The sequence below is a fragment of the Ambystoma mexicanum genome, chromosome 10 (assembly GCF_040938575.1).
Source record: "Ambystoma mexicanum isolate Mex_15411 chromosome 10, UKY_AmexF1_1, whole genome shotgun sequence".
NCBI lineage: Eukaryota > Metazoa > Chordata > Amphibia > Caudata > Ambystomatidae > Ambystoma > Ambystoma mexicanum.
The window spans coordinates 1,426,663,366-1,426,688,529 of record NC_090932.1 but is presented as its reverse complement, the minus strand read 5'-3'; positions in this window follow the sequence as shown (position 1 = coordinate 1,426,688,529).

Below are 25,164 nucleotides of genomic sequence, written 5' to 3'. Positions count from 1 at the left end.
GTCCGCTTTCCTCCTCCTCGTCACTAGCCTGATGCTATTTCATCCTTCCTCCACCTCAAAATGGTACATTTTCCACTTTTCATTTTCAACTAACCCTGATTATTCCCATAATCCCATTGAGCGAAAGGAAATATGGTGGCTATTTCATTTCTGAAAAGCTTCTCTGCTGCAAAGCACTATGGGAGATATAGCTATCATTTTGGGAGAAGGGCGCACCCCATTCTTTGTCAAATATTTGCCGAAGGGAATAACCCAAGACTCCCTCAGAAATCGAGTGAATGCTTTGTGTCCAAGTTGCTTCATACCTGGTCCAATTCCATTAAGTCGTTTTTGCTGTGGGCTGTGTAGAATGGGAGTAGGCTGAAAACAGCGTTATTTGCTTTCTTAACAACTTTTTCATTCTTTAACAAATCTTTAACACATCTTTCCCAAAATGTACAATCTGGGGTGTGGGGGGGGGGGGGGGGGTAGGGGGATTACCCTTTAGTCTGCAACATTTCAGCCAAATCCGTCATGCAAGTCAAAAGTTATTATCATTTAAATTGTTGTGCTACCTATGGAACTTGATACTCATCTTGACTATAGTGCAGTGACCGCTGCACTATGATATAGATATACCATGTTAAACCCAGGAAAGTGTTCAACTAACTAGGTATAAAGATCTTTGTCTACAAGATTAACACAATTAATGAACCAATCGCTTCTCAAGAGTTTTGCTTTGATGGCACAAAAAGTGAAGTCATTAAGATTACATAAAAGACTAATCAGTATTGCTCATAAATGCCCTCTTACTGGTATGAAATTCTAAAAGATATCAATTTTGGGCATCATCTAATAAGGAATACAAATAGTTAAGTCTTCTTGGATATTTGTGATTGGACAATGATTTACAATTTATTTTCATCATACACAGTCTTTAACATGTTCCAAATACACCATGATGAACAATGTCCATGTTAATTGGTTATCTATTATGCCTTATTTATTGGGTATCTTGCATTGGTTGTCTTTATTTCCAACACATGTTTTAAGCCACAGGGCATAAACTGTTTATGGTGCAAGTAATAGTGAGCTTTATATAATCCAATTTTCTTTATAATCAATTTACAATAATAACTTCCCACATAAGAATACAATGAATGTATAAATGAACTAAATCTAAGAAGAAAAACATTCACAAAGAATAAAGAAAAAAGAGAGAGAAACGTACACATCAATAATTGGATTTCAGAACAATGTATTGTTTTAGTTGATAACTGTTAAAACAAGTGTATTCTTTATAATATTCATCACCTGGTTGGATTTAATCCAAATATGATAACTGATGTTTATTTAGTACCACACATTAGATGTCAATGTACAACTTCACATTTGAAAGTTTCCTTTGTGCAAAGGTTACCAATAATCTCATCTCACTGTGTATTTTTTCTGTGTTTAAACATTCCTTACATTTGGCAATGTCTCATCAATATTTTGTTGCAACCTGTAATGGAGCAATTATGACTAAAGAAAAAGGTGTCGACGATGAACAATTGTACCTGTAATAGCAAATAAACAATTGGTTATTATCTCTAGAGATAACCTCATACTGTGGCTTATTTTTTGTATAATGACATGGAAAATAGCAAGGGCACAGTAACATCCAAACCCTCTTCTTCTGGTTTTGAGGTCATACGACAGCTAGTTAAATTGCCAGCTTTCAGTTGCTCTCATTTTTTATTATGCACAATTTTCATTTTAGCGTGTTTAGAACCCCTCAGCTTTAGTTGATGGCTCCTCAGGATCCACACTTTCTCTTGTCTGCTTTGCTGGTACTTGCTTTGCCAGTCGCTTCTGTTTTCTAGAGTAAAACGGATCTGGTCTTCAACTGAGACAATTGCCACCTCTTGACTATTAGTAGGATTTCTGTCCATTATCTCCACGAGAGCTGTAAGATTGTTCTCAATTGTTGCATGCTCTTCCAATTCGTTTTGTAAAACTACGGCTTCAGTTTCTGGATCGCCGACTATGAGAGGTGCTTGCAGTTGCACTGACTCAAAGATTCTTCCACAGCATTTTAAAGAATCTTCAAAGCAAACTGTACAGATGAGAGTGAAGATTGAATCTCAGTGTAAACTGCCTGGCATTGAATTGATTCCTCATTCAAGTTATGGGGAGAGGAATGAATTAACAGATTAGGTGAGGTAGATAAACAATTAAATTATTTGATCAACTAAAGCTAGCATCAGCCCAAAGAACTTGTGCTTCCACAACTATTGTTAAACCGTTATCAAATGTACTACATCAGCTGGTGTCACCATGTTTTGCTTCAGAAAATAGACAACATTCAGTAACGCGTTATTATCAATGTCATCAAATGACATACTTTGCTGGCCTTGGGTCAGATTGGTAGATTGGCCCAAGTTTGTAGGGGTTGTAATTAAGTTAGGTTTAGTTGTCTCAGAGATCGGTGTATATAATTAAGAGATTTTATCCCTTTGCTTCTCGAGTTGCTTACCAACGTCTCAGGTTATTCAGGTGATGATTTTAGTGCCTTTGATGCTATTTCAGGTAGCAATGTGGTTTCCATGTGTTCCTTTCCACCCCTGAAGTTATATCTAGTCAACTTGGTCCTATGTTTGGATATCGTTTTCATTTGTATTTATGAAAGTATAGCAACTGAGACTTACTTGAAGTAGCCGGTCGGGCTCCTCTCTGACTCGCTGATAAGCTGACAGCACTCACCATGCACTCAACCAATGCTGTGTGCCAATGCGCACAGGAGCTGAAGATAAAGCTCTTCCTGGTCGGGGGCAGGACTGAGTTGGTATGAACCAATGAAATGCATTTCCACTGTATAGGTCAATCAAAGTTTGTAGCTAGCTTCCAACAGGCTTCCAGCTTGTAGCAAAAGTATTGAATCTTTCTAGTGAGCACTTAGTAAAAATCTTCAGCAGGTAAGCCGGAGCCAACAGCACTCACCACTCACTCAACCAATGCATGCGTGCCAATGCGCGCGGGAGATGAAGATAAAGCTCTTTTTGGTCGGGGGCGGGACCAAGTTGTATGAACCAATTAAATGAATCAGTTAAACTATATCAAATCTTGTAGCTAGCTTCCAACGGGATTACAGCTCATAGCAAAAGTATTGAATCTTGCTAGTAGGCAAGTTGTGAAAATCTTCGGCAGGTAACAAGAGGCGACAGCACTCACCATGCACTCAACATGCGCCAATGTGTGCGGGAGCTAAAGAGAAAGATCTTCTTGGTTGGGAGCGGGACTGAGTTGTAATGAACCAATGAAATTAATCAATTCCACTGTATAGGCCAATCAAAGTTTGGAGCTAGCTTCCAACGGGATTCTAGCTCATATCAAAGGTATGGAAGCTTGCTAGTAATCACGCAGTGAAAATCTTCAGCCGGTAAGCAGGAACGGACAGCACTCACCACACACTCATCCAGAAGAGCTGTGATATCTCAGTCTAGAAAACGTACCTTAGTTCTGCACTACTGTGCTTTCTGAAGAGACAGTTTCGCACCGGTATTCCTTAATTGGGTCAACAAGTGATGAATTTCCACGAAGTGTTCATCCACAGTTTCATTAGCAGGTCATATACATAGGCCAAGTTCTCTCTTTCTACTAGATCAGACTTGGCTTTATGTAGGAATAGGTTGAACTCAATGCCACTGTGATGTTCCCAATAGGGTTATGGGCCCACGTGGATTGCTGCCCTAATGGAAAAGGAACATTTATAATGGTGTTCACGTAGTAACAAGACAGTCCAATACCTATTAGTCAAATCAAGGGCAGAATATACACTAGAACCATGGATCTGTGAAATGTAGGGTAGCCTGATTCATGAAAATAGATGCAGCGGAAGGTTTCATTTAAAAATATATATATTTAAGCTGCAAGCTGTGCACGGCAGTTGAGAAACACCTCTGCAAACGAATGTGCAATGTTTTGCAGTCACTCAAATCTATGATTCACAAGGCCAGAGATGAAAATTTCAAGTGACAGAAAATAACCTGCAAAATGTGTGAGAAGAAGATCAATTTCCAGTTATCGAAAGAAAAACAGATTTGCATTTGTGCTGCTGTGTGTGTTCATTTTCTTCTACAGAAATAAAGATTCAGGATTATGAAACCTACAGATGTTGAGAATATGGACTGTTAATAGGCTTTTGATAAGCCCAGGCAATATGGACTGTAGTGTTTTATGAAAACAGGCACCGTAAAAACAGCAATTGTGACTGAAACTAACTTTAAGTGGAGCCAGTCGTGAATTTGGGCATATGGAAATTCTTTGAACTCACAAACAACCTCCAACCCCAGCATACAGTATGGGAGGACAAATACGTTCCCTCACTAAGCTAACTAACTTTTGAAATCTGTCTACGTCAGATTAGGACCTCCTTCAAATGGAAAAGCAAACCAGACCATGCTATAAAGTTGTAAGTGTTGCATTTTATTACTTGCTGTGTGTGTATTTTGGGGGTGAACATTTAAAAAATAATTTTAATTCATACGAATCCATGGTTCTGCTCAGTTTAAATCGATTAACACCATCACACAGACCTTCCAGAGCATTCTCAAGATGAGATAGAACTAACATTGTGAAACCACAGATGTTCAAAGGCTCTTTTCATCGGCCAGGCCCTGAACCAGAAATACCATATGAGCCAGGCCTGAGTCAGCAAGAACAGATTTCCAGCTCTGACTCAAAAGAAAACAATACCGTGTTCCTAGTCATTGTATCTAGACAGACGAACTGTCAATGTAATGGCATATTTTTGTATGAATGAAAAAGCCCTTTCACTGTATATTGAATTGTTTATATTGCCTGTATTTCTTTTTTTTTATTATTATTATTTTTATTGAAATTTATAGAAAACATACAAACAAACTTATCAGCATTGTAATCGTAGAACTCATTGCATAGAATCGACACCCCATAACCACCCCCAACCTTCACAGAATCTAAAAAGCAAAACAGACCAACTTATTATCACATGCCATCCAAAAACCCACCCCACATATCATCAAACAATTTCAACTTTTTGTTCCTGCGAAGGATAACCTTCTCAATTCTGGCCACTTGCCTCAAGTCCTCCACCCATTCTGAACAGGTCGGCCTCTCATCACATTTCCATTTTCTCAAAACGATTTTTTTTGCAGAATTTGCAGCCCTAAAAACCAGCATTTCTGTGGATAAGTGAGATCTTCCACTTTATCATCCTCACCCATGATGATAGTGTTATAATCAAAATCCTCTTGCAGCAATAGAACCTCATTAATCTTCTCAGTGACACTCCTCCAAAATGTCCTCAGTTCATAACAGTCCCAGATCAACTGCTCAAAGGAGCCGACATCATGCTTACACCTCCAACAGGCCTCTGAGTCAATCATCCCTCTCGCATAAAGTCTCTGGGGAGTCCAAAACACTCTATTAAGAATTTTGATTTGGCGGCATTGTTCTCCAAGATTAATGGATGTCAGAGTTACGTTTTTACAAAGAAACCTCCACCTCTCCACAGTCATATCAGAGCCAAGGACCTCAGACCACTTAGTTAACAACCCCTCTGCTGGCGTGTACTGTTGGCTCAGATTTCTATATACTTTGGACGCCATACCACTTAATGTCTTATATTCAGATATCCATAACTGCCAACCACCGCCATCAGCAGTTCTCTGGTTCCGCAGCAAACCTCTCAATTTTCTGTATTCACCCATTGTACAGTCTCTGAGATCTTTAATTTGTGCAAGTCTTCTATAGCTGATCCATTTGCCGTCTTCCATCAGATCACTCAACCATAGTACACCACTCAGGAGCCAGTTCAACCACAATAGCGGCCTCCCATTCAGCAAAATACCTGGATTCAACCAGATAGGGATGTAATCATTATCACATACATTGCGCTTACTTTTCTCCCATAGTTCCCTCCAACAAGTTCTCAGGAATCTTGTCGGCGGAAATGAGCGATAACCAGATCCATCCACCGTGGACAGTATGGCCCTAGGTGGCAACGGAGAATAACTACTTGATTCCACCAGCGTCCAAACATCCTCCAAATCTTCAATAAATGGAACCAGATGCCTGGCTCCAAAGGCCAAATGATAATTCTCAAAGTCAGGAACCCCCAAACCTCCACAGTCTTGGGGCAGCTGCAATTTCCACAAGCTGTGGCGTGGCTGTTTGTTCTCCCAGAGAAAAGACTGGATTAAACTCTCAATTTTCCTCCAATGGCCCTTCTTCACGTCCAGGGGAAGCACACTGAGCACATAGTTGATTCGCGGTGTTGATGTCATTTTGATGGCATTCACTCTCCCCCAGAGACTCAATTTAAGTGCACTCCATCTCTTCAGGTCAAGCTCCAAAGATTGAATCACATGTGTAATATTGACATCCATTAATTTCGAGACATCATTCGTTAGCCAAATCCCAAGGTATCTCATCTTATTGGGACACCACTTAAAGGGAAAGCCCTGCATCTTCAAAAGAGTGCAAGTGGTTGATGCCGGCAGCGCTTCCGACTTGGTCCAATTGATCTTGTATCCATAAACCTTGTTGAACACATCGATCAACTCCATCAGCGCAGGAATGGAGCTCTCAATATTCTGAACCACCACCAGGATGTCATCTGCATACAACCAAACTTTCTGGGAGGCTGCACCAAAGCGTACGCTCTCAATTCTATCCTCTTCTCTTATCCTCACAGCCAGCAATTCCATGGCGATCAGAAACAGAATCGGCGATAGTGGACAGCCTTGCCTCGTGCCTCTCCCAAGTTCAAAAATGCCCGAGTCCATGCCATTAGTCCGAACACAGGCAGTCGGCCGGGAATACAGTAGTCTTATCCAATCGATTAAGGTATCTTCAAAACCAAAGCCTTTCAATGTACTTAAAAGATATGTCCATTCAATACGGTCGAAAGCTTTCTCAGCATCCAAGGACAACGTCACCACATCATTATGGTGTTCTTTGCTTTCATATAGTGTCAGCAACAATCTTCTCACATTTTCTGAAACATGTCTGCCTTTTACAAATCCAGATTGGCTTACATCTATGATATCCATCAGCGCATTCTCAATCCTCAAAGCTAACGCCTTGGCGAAAATCTTGTTGTCTGTGTTCAATAAGATGATCGGCCTATAGCTGCCAGTTTTCACTGGTGTTCGTCCCTCCTTCAGAAAAACGGAGATTGAAGCATGTCTTGTTGAACTTGGAAGGCACCCATTCCTCAAAGAGGCGAGCAGCATCTCTAGCATCAAAGCAAACACCTCTTCTGGGAAAATTCTAAAAATTTCAGCTGGTAGCCCATCCGGACCTGGACACTTCCCAGAATTCAGCGCATAAGCAGCCAACCTGAGATCCTCCACGTTCAAATCTCTTTCCATACACTCCAAGGATTCCAAACTCACTTTCTTCAGATGGCAGTCATCAATGAATTGACCAATTGTATGCTCAGATAAGTTGATCTCTGAAGAGTACAGGGTTTTATAATACGACAGAAATGCCGCATTAATCTCCATAGGATCAAAAGTCACCAACCCATCCTGTCTTTCATATTAGTTTTGATATTGCCTGTATTTCTGAAGTCAAACCTATTAGAGAATGTGTTTGGGTATTGAAATGTTCAGCTGAGAATACTCTATTAGATGGATCCAACATGCATTTTTTTAATGTAGTTTTAATATATAAATTAGGCTAATGTACATTGCCCTGCACCGAAACAGCGCACCCTGGCGACCCATAAATCCTAGAGTTTGTAGTGACGAGCCCGTTATGTTGAGATGGACAAATAATTTGAACGTAAATGTGGAAGTGAGTTAAAAGGGAAACATCTATAATGATGGAAGGTGTATTAATGGAGTGGTGTCAGAGAGAGGAGTCTGGTGAGTAAATTTATTGAAGTAGTCACATAGGTTGAATGCAGTGTTTCAGAATGTGATGCATTTCAATGCACAAAACCCCTGAGATGGCATCATATTAACTGGTAGGCAAACTGGTTGTAGATGTTACTGCTAATGACTGCCCCTTTCATGATTATGTCCAATAGCTACCGAGGGGAAGGTCTATTGTGATGTCACTTTGGGAAAATGGTCCAATCATAAACATTGACCAATTAGTTTGGGGAAAGAATACACAACTCAAAAGCGTGGTGTTTTTGGTCTATAAAAAGTCAAACACACACTCAGGCGCTTATGGAGACTCACTGAAGAAACTCACCTGCTCACTCTCTGAGAGGGAAGGAGAGAAAGGAGGATTGATAACAAACAGAAGGAGATGGAATCAATTGCTCTCTTATTGCACCCATTTTGGATTATCACCAGAGCCTTGAAACTGAGGCCTAGAAGAAATTAAGTCCCAGGCCTTCTTCAGTGGAAGAGAAAGCAGACAGGCTGTGGAGAAAAGCTGATCCTATTTTACTGGCTGATGCCCCCCTGTTCCTGGAGGGGAAGAATTGAAGGAGCCCTTAAGAGGGAGTCTAGGATTCAGCCAAAAGAAGTTTGGATGTGAGTATTATCGGAAAGGGAAGTGTTATTGTGATTAGTAATTCTATAAAGGGAATTGGAGCAAATCCCAACACCTTTTATTTGTTAGTACTGAGGGGTGGGTATAGATACCTTAATTGTGCATCCCTTGAAGTTGGGGAACATTTCAGAAGTGTATGTTCTTCTGGAAAATGATATTTTTCTTACTTGAGGTCCCATGGTGTGCATACAGTGAGATTCACCTATCCCTTTTCTCTGGTAATGATGTCTCACATAGAAGAACTATTAAAGGTGGTTGAAAACGTCATCTTGCGGTGTTCATACCTAGAAAAAGACAATAATTGAAGTAATCTCTGGGTGTATCAACCAGCATAATATTGTGATTAATGCTGGGTTGCTCAAGTTAAAAGGGAGGGGGTGATTATTTGTTGTGAATTGCTTTCCGCTATTCAATATGTCAATCGAAAGGGAGAAATGTACATTTTACATGTTTTACATGGTAATTGAATAGAAACATCATTGAAGGAAATGTTGCCAACATACTGACGAACATACATTTTCTTTTCTACAAGCCAATCACATACTCATAGGTTCAATAGTTGGTTACAATTGAGTTGAGACAAAGACCTGTCTATTGAGTAAAGGGTGGTGGTATCTTGGATAAAAGAGAAGTAGCAAAAATTGGACAGGCAGACATATTCTAAACTAATCTTCTTCCTGGAATGTAATGAACTCAATCCATGGTGTCTGTGTGCCCAAGGTGAATTAAATGCATAGATACCTATGGTGAAGTGAGTGTTACAAAAGTCTCTATTTCCATAACTGTGGCATTGAAAACTCTGACAAGTATGTTGATTATTTCGTATCATTAGACTTTTATGACTGAACAATTTGTTTATTTGCAATCTGATTCAATTATTTCTATTTGGTTAGTAAATATACCTTCTCTGTAACCCTGTGTATTTCTTGTCCCAACAGGGGAGGGAAGCTGAAAGGAATCCATTCTATTAAATTGGGGGTCCCAGATTCATAAAAAGAACTTGATTAAATAAAGGCGAATTGTGCATACTTGGTTTGGGGTGGGTGGAAGATTACCCTGAATTAGGTATCACCCAGTTAAAATATCCTAAAAGATGCCCCATATCAATATATGGGAGGGGCCATGTTAACAAATGTACCATCTTGTGATCAGTTCCATAAGGTCTGCACAGTGTCTCCTTTGTCCATTGGGTTTTAATATTTCTAATTGTGAATTATCAAAGGTGCTGTGGGTTGGTTGAATAGTCCAATAGGATTCCACATTCTTGATCATTTCTGTGAGTGGTTCTATGAATGGCAGCGGTAGCTGGTATTGCCATGCAAACACTGGCATAATGTTAGGGTCTGTATTTATTGTTGTATAATGAAGGGACATATGCCCACAATAATAATAATGAACAGAAATGATTTTCTGTGAATCCAGGAATGCCTGTCCGAGTTTCTGTCTTTGCTCATCTCTCTTGCATGCATCAGCCATTCTTTTTTTTTTTCCAACTCTGTTTATGAATTTTCTTAAACATAATGGTTACAGACAGCCATGTGCGTATTTTGCAAGAATATGTAATTTCCATATGGTTTAAATATTATTATATTAGCACTGGCTGACAACATTTGTAACATATTTCTGTTAAGCGACTTCAATTCAGCACTCCAACTAAGTCAATGCTGAGTCTGGGATGCCCAAGGGAAGCCCATAATTATATATTTTTATGACAAGTTCATAGATTTGGATGATAACCCTTGTATATAACGACCCTCTCTTTGAATCCCCCTGACCTCACTGAGCCAAGAAGTAGGTTTGTTTTGCAAATTAAAAGATTTATTTGAAAAATGTAACAATATATATATATATATATATCACATGTATAAATAAATTAATATTTGATAGCACACTTATGAATATGACAGTGATCAACAAGGGATAATATTACACTAGGACACTTTTTTAATCACTTAGGAGTTGGTAGAGAAAGGATAAGGTAGCTGGGAATACTTTTATGGTTTCAAGGAAATGCAATGATGGAAAAGAATGCAGCACAGAAATAAACTGATATGGTTTCAACAATAGATAATATAATCACTTTTTCTTTTGACAATTCACTCCCCCCCCTATTCAATATAAAGAGATGGAAAAGAGCACACCATTTTCAGGAATATAATCAAATCCAATGCAAATTCTAGTTCCCCCCCTAGCAAGCTTAGAGCAACCGGTATGCTTTTAAAACATGCAGAAATAGGGTAGGTGATAGCTACTTAAGATTGGTTCAGGTCAACACTATCAGTGATTCATGAGGGGTTATCAGGTTGAAAACGGATTTCAGCAGTTGCAAGCAAAAGACAGCGATTTTTGACAGGTGGAGAAATTTGATTCAAATTGCAATTCGTGGCACTTTTTCTGAGTGCGTCGAGCGCGATTACGGAAAAACTAAATCTCGTTCCTAGCAAGCGCGGTTCAAAAGATACGGACGATTTTGTGGAGGTATATTTCAGAAATGAAATAATGATTCAAAATGGCAATTGACACTTTCACAGGTTTGAAATCACAGAATGGACACACGATTTATATGCAGTTCTAAATAGGTTGAAATGGTTTGAATTAGATTATTTGTAAACTAAGAGATTGGTTTGCACAGTTCTGGCTGAGTACTCACACTATAAATTTGAAATAGGCCGCCAAGGTCTGGTCAGGTTTGGACTGGACTCCTGACGGCTGGTTCTGAAGTCACAGCTATCTGGTCTGGGTCTGGCCCTCGGCACTGCACGGCGGTCTGGTCTGGGTCTTCTGGAACTGCGGTTCTGGATGCAGCTCTGATTTCTGGGTCCGGAGATGGTTGTGGCACAGGGTTCTAGCCAGAATCAAACAGCTGTTGAATAGTTTCCAAAAGATTTTGAGGCCTGCTGAAAAGGATTCAGCTTGTGGATTGGCCCCTCTGCTTCAAGTTCTGGAGTCTGGATTCTAAGTTCTGGTTCTGGAGTCTTCTGGCAAAGCGCTTCGCAGGAAATCAGTTTGAAGTGGGAAGTGAGTGTCCCTACCTGGGTTTCAGTGGTCCTTTTTATGTCTTTTGAAAGTGGGTGGGAATGCAGACCCTCTGAGGATCCTGGTAGGTTAGCAGATTTTCTGTGCTCTCATTGGAGAACAGAGTTGTGAGTCATCCGGTGTCATTTTTATGGTATACAGAAAGAACACTCCCCTTCTCACTTTGCACACAAATCTATTTTTGATCCAAATGCGTATTTATCTATATACAATTTTTCTAATATTATATGTCCAGTTAACATATTTTCTGTAGCACTAAACCATCCAATCCCTGTCTTTGTAAGATGTTGTGTCCACTTCTGACAGAATTCTGCCCTTTTCATCCAGAAAACAACCTCTAAACTTTTCCAGACTTTACACAAATGTGCGCAAGGAATATGGGCACATTTGTGTCAGCTTTTTAACATACATACATTTGGAGTAATACCCTATTTTCCGCTACTACCCACAGAACATACCAGTGTCCTAACACCTCTTAAAATGTGCACAGAAAAATCACAGGAATCATGAGATTATTGATATAATTATGACAATTATGTACTATGAATTATCCATCTTTCTAAAATGATGCTCTGGCCCAGAGGGGTGTGGTTTCCCAAAGCACATGGGGGATTTCTGGTTTGTCCACTTCCTCCAAGCTCAGCTGGCTCACAGAGGCAGCGCCCCTCCCATTTCCTTCCAAGAGCAAGCCATTTATGACCCCCTGATTTAGCATTTGCGTGGAGCAAAGGGAAGTTCATTGTTCTGTTGTCCTGCAGTCCCAGGCGCCCCTTCCCTGATTCAATCAGAGAGGTGTGATCTCCTTTTGATGGGCAGCAGAAGGGAGGCCAGGTCTGTGAATATAGTTGCTGGGCAAGTTTCAACTCCTGTCGGGGGTAGTTGCCGGGCAGAATTCAGTCCCTTTAAGCCAGGCTTCAGCCAAATGTCACTTTTGTTCTAATTTTTCTTAATTCAAATCAAACTTACAATTTTGACACATGCAGCTAGAACGCTGATTCTAAGTTCAAAACCATGACATTTAAACAGTTGCAACCTATGTGACACTCCAAAGTAAATCACTCATTTATTTTAAACAATTTAGTGGCTTTAAGTCCAATTTCACTTAAGCTGCTGACATCCACAGCTCAGCCAGTTTTGTTATGAACATTATTTTAGGCTCTTCATCTTTCCAGATTTGGTATGCACACAAGACTTCATTCTACCAGACATCTGTTGGTGTTCAGTAGGTTTTTTGAATATCTTGCAATGTTTGAAGTAGGCATTTTGAGCTTGCATTTCAGAGAAACAAATGAGCTAACAGGCACTGCTGTTTTTCCTTTGGCACCACATTTCACTCATGGCGCTTCTGGCCCACCACGCTCGCACTGGTCGGTGGCAGGTCAGGTGACCATTTTGGTGTGCGCAAAACTGCACGGTTTTCCTGGATTATGGCGCAAATGTGGGCTTTTCAGACATCTTGGATTTTCTAAGCCCTCAGCACCAAATGTTGTAGCATAATAGTTCAAACGTGGGTCAAGACACCTGAAATTTCTCCCCCATTCCCACCCCTCTTTTCCCCTAGGTCCCCTGCCTCCCACACCCCTAATTTGGAACATGCTCCTATACCAGTTGCAATGGGTAGGTGTGGACTGTAGTTCGGGATAAATCTGTCAAGTTGTTGTGATGTATGGTGTGTCGTAGACTCTGCGTGGACCCTCTTTGATCAGATGTATGCCTCTAATAATTCCCAGTATCAGTCCCGCCTTCTTGGGTTGAGCCTTGTTTGTCTTTTAAGGGCCACCCGTTCAAGATGACATGTCTTTGAGAGGGCGGTGACCCATTCAGTGTGAGAGGGTGACGTTGTTGCCTTCCAATGTGTTACCAAGAGTTTTCATGCAGTGAATGGTACGATTCTCATGAGCTTGCGTGCTAACACGTCCGCAAACCTGTCTGTTCTGTCTGCACCCAAGATCATTGCATTAGGGGTGAAGGCTATATCCCACCCCATTCATGTCTGTTAGTTGTCGGTGTACTCTATGCCAATAGGAGGTTAGTGTGGGGCATGACCAGAGTGTGTGTCCCATTGTCCCAATGCCCTTGCATCCTCTCCACCGTAATGCTGTGCATTGGAGCCCCATTTTGTAGAGTTTAACTGGGGTATAGTACAGTCTTTGGAGGATTTTGTATTGTATCTCTCTATTTTAAAGGCAGAGGGAGCATGCAGGGATAGCCGAGAAGCAGCTGTGCATGTCTGGGATACTGTTTGAGACACCTAGGTCTTCCACCCATATTGTGGGTAGCTTTTGCGTTCTACCTTTATTATCTGGAATAGACATAGAGTAGAATGTGTCAAATCGTGGGAAAATATCTATGTTTTGGTCCATTTCTTTTTCACATTCTGCGGGGGCAGTAGGTGGGATTCTGCTGTTGTGTGTATTAGGATTGTAACCTGAATGGTATGGTAGCATAGCCAGTCCCCCACCCCCAGTCCTAGGATGCGTTGTGTTTCTTGGAAGCGTACCAGTGATCCATCTTCAATGATGCGCATTAACCGTGTTTTTGCCCATTCGACTGTCTGATTCCGGTGAATTGTCTTTGTCTGCCCATATGCTAAAACCAACCTTATGCTTGCCCATGTTGGTGTTACTTTGGTTGGTGCCCCTTGTGCTGCTTGGGGTCTGTGCCATTGCTGAATGGTCGGTCCTATTATTAGGTGTGTATTAAGCTTCGGGGGGAGTTGTGGTGTGGATTATCTCTATGGGGGCTAATGGGGTCATCATGGCTAGTTCCATGATCTGCCAGCTGGTGTTGCCACTCGTATTTAACCACCGTTTCATACAGATTATCTTAGCCACCTGATAGTAGGCCTTCTATGAGGGGGCAGTCAGCCCCCTGTCGGCTTTAACCGCTTGTAATATGGGGAGGCAAACTTGTACTTTTTTCCTTCGTCAGATGAGTTTGGTGATGGCTATGTCTAGTTCCTTTAGCATGTTTGATGTTGGGCACACTGGGAGCCTCATAGCTATATAAATCAGTTTGGAGTTCATCTGTAGCGTGTTAACCCTCCCAGTCAGGGATTGAGCCAGGGTGTCCCATCACTCTAGATCTGCTTTAATGTTCCGGAGGACCGGAAGCTAGTTGAGGTTGCGGAGTTCCGCTACCGAGGCGCTTATGCAAGGCCCTAAGTATTTTATGGATTGAAGCGGGTGGAGGAACTGTGCTACCCTGTCAGGGTCCCACAGTATATCTTGTTTTAGGGGCATCACCTCTGAATTATTCCAATTTATTTTGTATCCTATCATCGGGCCTATGTCCTGCAAGAGTGACTTGATATATGGGAGGGTCGTGGGGATCCTGCTAAAATAAAGAAGTAGCAAAAACAAAAGAGGTGAAGGCTGCAAGGTTTAGAATTAATCTTAAACACTGGCATTGCTCTGGGCAACCCTCCATACTATAGTTCTTCGCCTGCCAAGTCATTACAGAAGGGGAAAGACCATATGCAAATCAGGCTTGGTCCCACTCCAAAGGTGGCAGTCCAGCCCGAACTGCTAGGTCACACCCCTTCAAGCACCACAAGCATCCCCAAACATGTTTCGGCCTTCTTGTGCCTCATCAGTGAGGAGAAGCTTGGGTATCTACGCCCAGCAGGCACGGGACCCACGTCTGGGCATACCCATCCCACTTGGAGTGACAAAGCAAAAACAAAGGAGGTGATGGCTGGAAGATTTAGAATGAATCCTATCCACTGGCATTGCTCTCGGCAACCCTCCATACCTTCGTTCTTCACCTGACAAGTCATTACAGATGGGGAAAGACCATATGTTAATCAGGCTTCCTCCCACCCCAAAAGGGGCAGTCCAGCCCGAACTGCTAGGTCACATCCCTTCTGTACAAGACCACAAACATCACCAAACCTGTTTCGACCTTGTTGGGCCTCATCAGTGAGGAGTAGTTTAGGTCTCTAGGCCCAGCAGGCAGGGAACGACTTCTGGCCATACCCATCCCACTAGGAGTGACAAAGAAAAAACAAAAGAGGTGATGACTGGAATGTTTAGAATTAATCTTAACGAATGGCATTGCTCTGGGCATCCCACCATACCATCGTTCTTCGCCTGCCAAGCCATTACAGAAGGGGAAATACCATATGCAAATCAGTCTTTGTCCCAGCCCTAAAGGGGCAGGCCAGCCCAAACTGCTAGGTCACATCCCTTTTGCACGAAAACACTAGCATCCCCAAAAATGTTTCGCCCTTGTTGGGCCTCATCTGTGAGAAGTAGCTTGGGTCTCTACGCCCAGCAGGCACGGGACCCACATCTGGGCATAACCATCCCATTCGAGGTGGCAAAGCAAAAACAAAAGAGGTGATGGCTGGAATGTTTAGAATGAATCTTAACCACTGGCATTGCTCTGGGCATCCCTCCATACAATCGTTCTTCTCCTGCCAACCCATTACAGAAGGGGGAAGACCATAGGCAAATCAGTCTTGGTCCCAGCCCAAAGGGGCAGTCCAGCCGGAACTGCTAGGTCACATCCCTTCTGCAAGAGACCAGAAGCATCCCCAAACGTGTTTCTGCCTTGTTGGGAATCATCAGTGAGGAGTAGCTTGGGTCTCTAGGCCCTGCAGGCAGGGACCCAAGTCTAGCCATACCCGTCCCACTCAGGGTGACAAAACAAAAACAAAAGAGGTGATGGCTGGAATGTTTAGAATGAATCTTAACCACTGGCATTGCTCTGGGCATCCCTCCATACAATTGTTCTTCTCCTGCCAAGCCATTACAGAAGGGGGAAGACCATAGGCAAATCAGTCTTGGCCCCAGCCCAAAGGGGCAGGCCAGCCCGAACTACTAGGAACTACTAGGTCACATCCCTTCTGCACGAGACCACAAGCATCCCCAAACATGTTTTGGTGTTGTTGGGCCTCATCAGTGAGGAGTAGCTTGGTTCTCTAGGCCTAGCAGGTACAGGACCCATGTCTGGGCATACCCGTCCCACTCAGGATGACAAAGCAAAAACAAAAGAGGTGATGGCTGGAAGGTTTAGAATTAATCTTAGCCAATGGCATTGCTCTGGGCAACCCTCCATACCATCGTTCGCCCCCTGCCAAGACATTACAGAAGCGGAAAGACCACATGCAAATCAGTCTTTGTTCCTCCCCAAAAGGGGCTGTCCAGCCCGAACGGCTATGTCACATCCCTTCTGCATGAGACCACAAGCATTGTCAAACATGTTCCGGCATTGTTGGGCCTCATCAGTGAGGAGTAGCTTGGGTCTCTAGGGCCATCAGGCACGGGACCCATGTCTGGGCATACCGGTTCCACTCGGGGTGACAAAGCAAAAACAAAAGAGGTGATGGCTGGAAGGTTCAGGATGAATCTTAACCACTGGCATTGCTCTGGGCAACCCTCCATACCACGTTTTTTCACCTGTCTAGCCATTACAGAAGGAAGAAGACCATATTCAAATCAGTCGTGGTCCCACCCCAAAACGGGCAGTCCAGCCCGAACTAGTAGGTCACATCCCTTCTGCAAAAGACCACAAGAATCCCTAAACATGTTAGGGCCTTGAGGAGTACCTTGGGTCACTAGGCCCAGAGGGCACCAGACACACGTCAGGGCATAACGGTCCCACTCGGGGTGACAAGGCAAAAACAAAAGAGATGATGGCGGGAAGGTTAAGAATGAATCTTAACCACTGGCATTGCTCTGGGCAACCCTTCATACCATCTTTCTTCGCCTGCCAAGCCATTACAGAAGGGAGAAAACCATATGCAAATCAGGCTTTGTCCCACCCCAGAAGGGGCATTCCAGCCCGAACTGCTAGATCACATCCCTTCTGCATGAGACCACAAACATCCCCAAACATGTTTCGGCCTTGTTGGGAATCATCAGTGAGGTGTAGCTTGGGTCTCTAGGGCCAGCAGGGATGGGACTCACATCTGGGCATACCCGTCCCACTCGGGTGACAAAAAACAAAAGAGGGGATGACTGGAATGTTTAGAATGTATCTTAACCACTTGCATTGCTCTGGGCATCCCACCATACCATCGTTCTTTGCCTGCCAAGCCATTACAGAAGGGGAAAGACCATAGGCAAATCAGTCGTGGTCCCACCCCATAACGGGCAGTCCAGCCCGAACTAGTAGGTCACATCCCTTCTGCCCAAGACCACAAGAATCCCTAAACATGTTACGGCCTTGAGGAGTACCTTGGGTCACTAGGCCCAGCGGGCACCGGACCCACGTCAGGGCATAACGGTCCCACTCGGTGTGACAAGGCAAAAACAAAAGAGGTGATGGCGGGAAGGTTTGGAATGAATCTTAACCACTGGCATTGCACTGGGTAACCCTTCATACCATCTTTCTTCGCCTGCCAAGTCATTACACAAGGGAGAAGACCATATGCAAATCAGTCTTTGTCCCACCCCAAAAGGGGCATTCCAGCCCGAACTACTAGATCACATCCCTTCTGCACGAGACCAAAAGCATCCCCAAACACGTTTCGGCTTTGTTGGCCACATCAGTGAGGAGTAGCTTGGGTCTCCTGGCCCAGCAGGCACGGGACCCACGTCGGGGCATACCCGTCCCACTTGCGGTGACAAAGCAAAAACAAAAGAGGTGTTGGCTGGAAAGATTAGAATGAATTTTTCCCACTGGCATTGCTCTGGGCAAACCTCCATACCATCGTTCTTCGCCTGCCAAGCCATTACAGAAGGGGAAAGACCATATGCCAATCAGGCTTGGCCCCACGCCAAAAGGGGCAGTACAGCCCGAACTCATAGGTCACATCCCTTCTGCACGAGACCACAAGCATCCCCAAACATGTTTCAGCCTTGATGGGTCTCATCAGTGAGGAGTAGGTTGGGTCTCTAGACCCAGAAGCACGGGAACAACGTCTGGGCACACCCGTCCCACTCGGGATGGCAAAGCAAAAACAAAAGAAGTGATGGCTGGAAGGTTTAGAATGAATATTTACCACCAGCATTGCTCTGGGCACCCCTCCATACTATCTTTCTTTGCCTGCCAAGCCATTAAAGAAGGGGAAAGACCATATGCCAATCAGGCTTGGCCCCACCACAAAAGTGGCTGTCCAGCCCGAACTGCTAGGTCACATCCCTTCTGCATGAGACCACAAACATCCCCAAACATGTTTCGGCCTTGTTGGAAATCATCAGTGAGGAGTAGCTTGGGTCTCTAGGGCCAGCAGGGATGGGACTCACATCTGGGCATACCCGGCCCACTCGGGGTGACAAAGAAAAAACAAAAGAGGGGATGACTGGAATGTTTAGAATGAATCTTAACCACTGGCATTGCTCTGGGCATCCCACCATACCATTGTTCTTCGCCTGTCAAGCCATTACAGAAGGGGAAAGACCATATGCAAATCAGTCTTGGTCCCACCCCAAAAGGGGCAGTCCAGCCTGAACTGCTAGCTCACATCCCTTCTGCACGAGACCACAAACATCCATAAAACATATTTCTGCCTTGCTGGGAAACATCAGTGAGGAGTAGCTAGGGTATCTAGGCGCAGCAGGCAGGGACCCACATCTGGCCATACCTGTCCCACTCGGGGTGACAAAGCAAAAACAAAAGAAGTGATGGCTGGAAGGTTTAGAATGAATATTTACCACCAGCTTTGCTCTGGGCACCCCTCCATACTATCGTTCTTTGCCTCCCAGGCCATTAAAGAAGGGGAAAGACCATATGCCAATCAGGCTTGGCCCCACCACAAAAGTGGCTGTCCAGCCCGAACTGCTAGGTCACATCCCTTCTGCATGAGACCACAAACATCCCCAAACATGTTTCGGCCTTGTTGGAAATCATCAGTGAGGAGTAGCTTGGGTCTCTAGGGCCAGCAGGGATGGGACTCACATCTGGGCATACCCGGCCCACTCGGGGTGACAAAGAAAAAACAAAAGAGGGGATGACTGGAATGTTTAGAATGAATCTTAACCACTGGCATTGCTCTGGGCATCCCACCATACCATTGTTCTTCGCCTGTCAAGCCATTACAGAAGGGGAAAGACCATATGCAAATCAGTCTTGGTCCCACCCCAAAAGGGGCAGTCCAGCCTGAACTGCTAGCTCACATCCCTTCTGCACGAGACCACAAACATCCATAAAACATATTTCTGCCTTGCTGGGAAACATCAGTGAGGAGTAGCTAGGGTATCTAGGCGCAGCAGGCAGGGACCCACATCTGGCCATACCTGTCCCACTCGGGGTGACAAAGCAAAAACAAAAGAAGTGATGGCTGGAAGGTTTAGAATGAATATTTACCACCAGCTTTGCTCTGGGCACCCCTCCATACTATCGTTCTTTGCCTCCCAAGCCATTAAAGAAGGGGAAAGACCATATGCCAATCAGGCTTTGCCCCACCACAAAAGTGGCCGTCCAGCCCAAACTGTTAGATCACATCCCTTCTGCATGAGACCACAAACATCCCCAAACATGTTTCGGCCTTGTTGGGAATCATCAGTGAGGAGTAGCTTGGGTCTCTAGGCCCAGCAGGGATGGGACTCACATCTGGTCATACCCGTCCCACTCGGGCTGACAAAGAAAAAACAAAAGAGGGGATGACTGGAATGTTTAGAATGTATCTTAACCACTGGCATTGCTCTGGGCATCCCACCATACCATCGTTCTTTGCCTGCCAAGCCATTACAGAAGGGGAAAGACCGTAGGCAAATCAGTTGTGGTCCCACCCCATAACGGGCAGTCCAGCCCGAACTAGTAGGTCACATCCCTTCTGCACGAGACCACAAGAATCCCTAAACATGTTACGGCCTTGAGGAGTACCTTGGGTCACTAGGCCCCGCGGGCACCAGACTCACATCTGGTCATACCCGTCCCACTCAGGGTGACAAAGAAAAAACAAAAGAGGGGATGACTGGAATGTTTAGAATGAATCTTAACCACTGGCATTGCTCTGGGCATCACACCATACCATTGTTCTTCGCCTGTCAAGCCATTACAGAAGGGGAAAGACCATATGCAAATCAGTCTTGGTCCCAGCCCAAAAGGGGCATTTCAGCCGAACTACTAGATCACATCCCTTCTGCACGAGACCAAAAGCATCCCCAAACACGTTTCGGCTTTGTTGGCCACATCAGTGAGGAGTAGCTTGGGTCTCTAGGCCCAGCAGGCACGGGACCCACGTCTGGGCATACCCGTCCCACTTGGGGTGACAAAGCAAAAACAAAAGAGGTGATGGCTGGAAGGATTAGAATGAATCTTTCCCACTGGCATTGCTCTGGGCAAACCTCCATACCATCGTTCTTCGCCTGCCAAGCCATTACAGAAGGGGAAAGACCATATGCCAATCAGGCTTGGCCCCACCCCAAAAGCGGCAGTACAGCCCGAACTCATAGGTCACATCCCTTCTGCACGAGACCACAAGCATCCTCAAACCTGTTTCAGCCTTGATGGGTCTCATCAGTGAGGAGTCGCTTGGGTCTCTAGACCCAGAAGGCACGGGACCCACGTCTGGGCATACCCGTCCCACTCGGGGTGGCAAATCAAAAACAAAAGAAGTGATGGCTGGAAGGTTTAGAATGAATATTTACCACCAGCATTGCTCTGGGCACCCCTCCGTACTATCATTCTTTGCCTGCCAAGCCATTAAAGAAGGGGAAAGACCATATGCCAATCAGGCTTGGCCCCACCACAAAAGTGGCCGTCCAGCCCGAACTGCTAGGTCACATCCCTTCTGCAAGAGACCACAAACATCCCCAAACATGTTTCGGCATTGTTGGGAACCATCAGTGAGGAGTAGCTTGGGTCTCTAGGCCCAGCAGGGATGGGACTCACATCTGGGCATACCCGTCCCACTCGAGTACCTTGGGTCACTAGGCCCAGCGGGCACCAGACCCACGTCAGGGCATAACGGTCCCACTCGGTGTGACAAGGCAAAAACAAAAGAGGTGATGGCGGGAAGATTTAGAATGAATCTTAACCACTGGCATTGCACCGGATAACCCTTCATAGCATCTTTCTTCGCCTGCCAAGTCATTACACAAGGGAGAAGACCATATACAAATCAGTCTTTGTCCCACCCCAAAAGGGGATTTCCAGCCCGAACTACTAGATCACATCCCTTCTGCACGAGACCAAAAGCATCCCCAAACACGTTTCGGCTTTGTTGGCCACATCAGTGAGGAGTAGCCAGAAGGCACGGGACCCACGTCTGGGCATACCCGTCCCACTCGGGGTGGCAAAGCAAAAACAAAAGAAGTGATGGCTGGAAGGTTTAGAATGAATATTTACCACCAGCATTGCTCTGGGCACCCCTCCATACTATCATTCTTTGCCTGCCAAGCCATTAAAGAAGGTGAAAGACCATATGCCAATCAGGCTTGGCCCCACCACAAAAGTGGCCGTCCAGCCCGAACTGCTAGGTCACATCCCTTCTGCATGAGACCACAAACATCCCAAAACATGTTTCGGCCTTGTTGGGAACCATCAGTGAGTAGTAGCTTGGGTCTCTAGGCCCAGCAGGGACTGGACTCACATCTGGGCATACCCGTCCCACTCAGGGTGACAAAGAAAAAACAAAAGAGGGGATGACTGGAATGTTTAGAATGAATCTTAACCACTGGCATTGCTCTGGGCATCACACCATACCATTGTTCTTCGCCTGTCAAGCCATTACAGAAGGGGAAAGACCATATGCAAATCAGTCTTGGTCCCAGCCCAAAAGGGGCAGGCCAGACAAAACTGCTAGGTCACATCCCTTCTGCACGAAACCTATAACATCCCCAAAAATGTTTTGCCCTTGTTGGCCTCATCAGTGAGGAGTAGTTTGGGTCTCTAGGCCCAGCAGGCACGGGACCCACATCTGGGCATACCCTTCCCATTCGGGGTGGCAAAGCAAAAACAAAAGATGTGATGGCTGGAAGGTTTAGAATTAATCTTAACCACCGGCATTGCTTTGGGCAAACCTCCATACCATCGTTCGTCCCCTGCCAAGCCATAACAGTAGCGGAAAGACCACATGCAAATCAGTCTTTGTTCCTCCCCAAAAGGGGCTGTCCAGCCCGAACGGCTAGGTCACATCCCTTCTGCATGAGACCACAAGCATCCCCAAACATGTTCCGGCATTGTTGGGCCTCATCAGTGAGGAGTAGCTTGGGTCTCTAGGGCCATCAGGCACGGGACCCATGTCTGGGCATACCGGTTCCACTCGGGGTGACAAAGCAAAAACAAAAGAGGTGATGGCTGGAAGGTTTAGGATGAATCTTAACCACTGGCATTGCTCTGGGCAACCCTCCATACCATGTTTTTTCGCCTGCCTAGCCATTACAGAAGGAAGAAGACCATATTCAAATCAGTTGTGGTCCCACCCCAAAACGGGCAGTCTAGCCCGAACTAGTAGGTCACATCCCTTCTGCAAAAGACCACAAGAATCCCTAAACATGTTACGGCCTTGAGGAGTACCTTGGGTCACTAGGCCCAGCGGGCACCAGACACACGTCAGGGCATAACGGTCCCACTCGGGGTGACAAAGCAAAAACAAAAGAGGTGATGGGGGGAAGGTTTAGAATGAATCTTAACCACTGGCATTGCTCTGGGCAACCCTTCATACCATCTTTCTTCACCTGCCAAGCCATTACAGAAGGGAGAAGACCATATGCAAATCAGGCTTTGTCCCACCCCAGAAGGGGCATTCCAGCTCGAACTGCTAGATCACAACCCTTCTGCATGAGACCACAAACATCCCCAAACATGTTTCGGCATTGTTGGGAACCATCAGTGAGGAGTAGCTTGGGTCTCTAGGCCCAGCAGGGACGGGACTCACATCTGGGCATACCCGTCCCACTCGAGTACCTTGGGTCACTAGGCCCAGCGGGCACCAGACCCACGTCAGGGCATAACGGTCCCACTCGGTGTGACAAGGCAAAAACAAAAGAGGTGATGGCGGGAAGGTTTAGAATGAATCTTAACCACTGGCATTGCATCGGATAACCCTTCATAGCATCTTTCTTCGCCTGCCAAGTCATTACACAAGGGAGAAGACCATATACAAATCAGTCTTTGTCCCACCCCAAAAGGGGATTTCCAGCCCGAACTACTAGATCACATCCCTTCTGCACGAGACCAAAAGCATCCCCAAACACGTTTCGGCTTTGTTGGCCACATCAGTGAGGAGTAGCTTGGGTCTCTAGGCCCAGCAGGCACGGGACCCACGTCTGTGCATACCCGTCCCACTTGGGGTGACAAAGCAAAAACAAAAGAGGTGATGGCTGGAAGGATTAGAATGAATCTTTCCCACTGGCATTGCTCTGGGCAAACCTCCATACCATCGTTCTTCGCCTGCCAAGCCATTACAGAAGGGGAAAGACCATATGCCAATCAGGCTTGGCCCCACCCCAAAAGGGGCAGTACAGCCCGAACTCATAGGTCACATCCCTTCTGCACGAGACCACAAGCATCCTCAAACATGTTTCAGCCTTGATGGGTCTCATCAGTGAGGAGTCGCTTGGGTCTCTAGACCCAGAAGGCACGGGACCCACGTCTGGGCATACCCGTCCCACTCGGGGTGGCAAAGCAAAAACAAAAGAAGTGAAGGCTGGAAGGTTTAGAATGAATATTTACCACCAGCATTGCTCTGGGCACCCCTCCATACTATCATTCTTTGCCTGCCAAGCCATTAAAGAAGGTGAAAGACCATATGCCAATCAGGCTTGGCCCCACCACAAAAGTGGCCGTCCAGCCCGAACTGCTAGGTCACATCCCTTCTGCATGAGACCACAAACATCCCAAAACATGTTTCGGCCTTGTTGGGAACCATCAGTGAGTAGTAGCTTGGGTCTCTAGGCCCAGCAGGGACTGGACTCACATCTGGGCATACCCGTCCCACTCAGGGTGACAAAGAAAAAACAAAAGAGGGGATGACTGGAATGTTTAGAATGAATCTTAACCACTGGCATTGCTCTGGGCATCACACCATACCATTGTTCTTCGCCTGTCAAGCCATTACAGAAGGGGAAAGACCATATGCAAATCAGTCTTGGTCCCAGCCCAAAAGGGGCAGGCCAGACCAAACTGCTAGGTCACATCCCTTCTGCACGAAACCTATAACATCCCCAAAAATGTTTTGCCCTTGTTGGTCTGATCAGTGAGGAGTAGTTTGGGTATCTAGGCACAGCAGGCACGGGACCCACATCTGGGCATACCCTTCCCATTCGGGGTGGCAAAGCAAAAACAAAAGATGTGATGGCTGGAAGGTTTAGAATTAATCTTAACCACCGGCATTGCTTTGGGCAAACCTCCATACCATCGTTCGTCCCCTGCCAAGCCATAACAGTAGCGGAAAGACCACATGCAAATCAGTCTTTGTTCCTCCCCAAAAGGGGCTGTCCAGCCCGAACGGCTAGGTCACATCCCTTCTGCATGAGACCACAAGCATCCCCAAACATGTTCCGGCATTGTTGGGCCTCATCAGTGAGGAGTAGCTTGGGTCTCTAGGGCCATCAGGCACGGGACCCATGTCTGGGCATACCGGTTCCACTCGGGGTGACAAAGCAAAAACAAAAGAGGTGATGGCTGGAAGGTTTAGGATGAATCTTAACCACTGGCATTGCTCTGGGCAACCCTCCATACCATGTTTTTTCGCCTGCCTAGCCATTACAGAAGGAAGAA